The 2,636-nt window shown below is 45.6% G+C and overlaps 1 pseudogene; it reads right to left on the minus strand.

The window, feature by feature from the left end:
• LOC102188475 lies at positions 211–1,133 on the minus strand (annotated as a pseudogene).

Below are 2,636 nucleotides of genomic sequence, written 5' to 3' on the forward strand. Positions count from 1 at the left end.
AGCTTTCTTTGTGTGAAGGTGGAGGCATAAGGAAGATTCAAGGGAGGAAAGCGAAGGCTGATCTCCACATTGCATATTTATGAAGAACTATTTCATTATCTGAGAAACGTACAAGGTATTGCCTGTGTGACCTGAAGTTCATATATTTGCCCACTCTAGTAGGAATATCTCCTTTTACACGTGACCCTCATGGTGTCTCGCAGCCATGGGTCAGTTCCACCTGAGGCCATCTCTCAGGGCTCACCTCACCTTCTCATTGCAGAGACTGAAGATGAACAGTTTCAGGAGGGGCATGATGATATAGTTCAGGATCAAGGCCCCTTTGTTGAACAGCATGGACTGAATCTCTGGCAGATGGATGTCAAGAAAAATGGAACTGCTGTAAGAGATGATCACCACTGTAAGGTGTGAAGCACAAATGAAGAACACTTTCTTTCACTCAGCAGTTGTGGGGACCCTGAGAACAGTGGAAAGGATGCAGGTATAGGAAACTGAGGTCAGTGCCAGCGAGTCCAGTAACACTGACGTGGATAGCACGAAAGCCAGCAGCTCCAGTAGGCAAGGGTCTCCACAAGAGAGCCTCAGGAAGGGCCAACTGTCACAAGAGAAGTGAACAATACCACTGGGGCCACAGAGCGGTAGGCTGATCATGAGGATGGAGCGGCAGAGGACACAGAGAAACCCAGCTAGCCAGGAAGCCAGCTCAAGTTGGGGACAGACATGACCACCCATCAGGGTCTCATAGCAGAACGGGTCTACAGATTGCCAGGAAATGATCCAGAGACACGACAGCTGAGATGAAGAAGTTGGTGGTGCCTAGGAGGAAGTAGGTTAGGACTGGATGATGCAGCTGGCGAATGAGATGGAGTGGTCCCCTGGGAGGATGACAAGCATCTTGGGAACCACAACAGACATGAGCAGCAGCTCCGGAAAGGACAGGTTCCATAGGAAGAAGGACGCCTGTGTGTGCAGGCATTGGTCCATCCAGCTGAATCCAGTGATGAGTAGGTTGCCTGTGGTAGTTACAGTGCAGACCACCAGCGGCCTTAGGAAAACAGGAACTGCAGAATATTGCTTCTGGGGATCCCCAGGGGGACAAACCTTATTACCTGAATCCAGTTTTTAGGGCTCATTTCCAGTCATCCACAGGGTAAATGGAACAGAAATTCATAACTGGTCCACAGCTATCAATCCTTCAATCAATCAATGACATAATATCTCATGCTTAGCAATTTCTTACATTCTGACAGTAAATCTGTATTCTGCCTGTGGGTTACTTACAAAAAGAGAAACAGATTGTGATAGCAATCAGAATACCAGTAATAACACAGATGATATTGAGCACTAATTACTTATCAGGAAATTTACAGCCAGTATCTCCTCTCTCATCTGCCCTTAAAGACAGGTAGTGCTGTGCTTATCTTGCAGATAAGGAAAGGATGACTGATGTTTAAGAAACTCTTTCATGATCACTCAGAGTCAGAGGCACGATTTCATGCCAAGTCTCTGGCTCCAGTACACATACTACTGGACCTATTTCACTGAGGCCGGGGACTACAAGAGTACTGTGGATTCAGGGGAATCAAGAAGAGTAGAGGGGTTAGAGAACACCTTACAGAATAAATGCACCTCGAAGAAAATCTTATTGGTATTAAGAACTCTTCTTTTAGTGTTTGAAGTCCTTCTGTGTCCTGGCTTAATATAAAAATAATAGAGTAAGAGTTTGGGTTTTCAGTGTCTTTACAGATTTTATTTTTCTTAATCAGCCAGAGAGCCACATTGGATTGGACTGTTCAGAGCCCCTATCCTATCATAAGGTTTTTTTTTTTTTTTTTTTTTTTTTTTTTTAACTGAGACTTCCCTCTTTAGGTTAGAGATAATCCCTCTTCCTAACCTAAACAGGGAAGTCTTGGTTAAAAAAAAAATCAGCAACAACAACAAAAACAGTTGGCTCAGTGTTAAAGAATCCGTCTGTCAGTGTAGGAGATCTGAGAGATGTGGGTTCAATCCCTGGGTCAGGAAGATCCCCCAGAGAAGGAAATGGCAACCCAATCCAGTATTCTTGCCTGGAGAATTCCATGGACAGGGGAGGCTGGTGGGCTACAGCCCACGGGGTTGCAAAGAGTCGGACGTGACTGACTGACTGAGCATGCACTTGTGTATGCTTCAATAAAGCTGAAAAAACAAGTGTACATTTTTTAGCCCAAGGACCAGGAAGGGCGCAGCCAAGTAAGAGAAAATTTTAGTACAATAACCGCCATACCATAGACCAACCCCAGGGAAAACCTGAGGCTCCCCCTCCATGACAGCAAAGTTCAAATAAGAATCCATAGACTCCCTCCCTCACAGGATGTAATGATTGCCCCAATACTTTCTCTGGTGGTAGAATCAGAGAATGCTATGTAGAGTCAGGGCTTTGATTCTTGCTGGGTGACAAGAGTTTCCTACATGGTGTGAGCGGAGGACACTGAGGGAGCCTAATCTTCCATCAATACCCATCAGTAATGAGGGAGTCCTTGTCCTCCATGAGGTCACATCAGAGGAGGACTTAAGGGGAATCAAGCCTGTTATCACTGTCCGCTTGCAATGACTGACATCCTATTGCCTGTTGGCTCAGATGGTAAAGCATTTGCCTG

Source organism: Capra hircus, chromosome 29 (genome assembly GCF_001704415.2).
Source record: "Capra hircus breed San Clemente chromosome 29, ASM170441v1, whole genome shotgun sequence".
Taxonomy (NCBI): Eukaryota; Metazoa; Chordata; class Mammalia; order Artiodactyla; family Bovidae; genus Capra; species Capra hircus.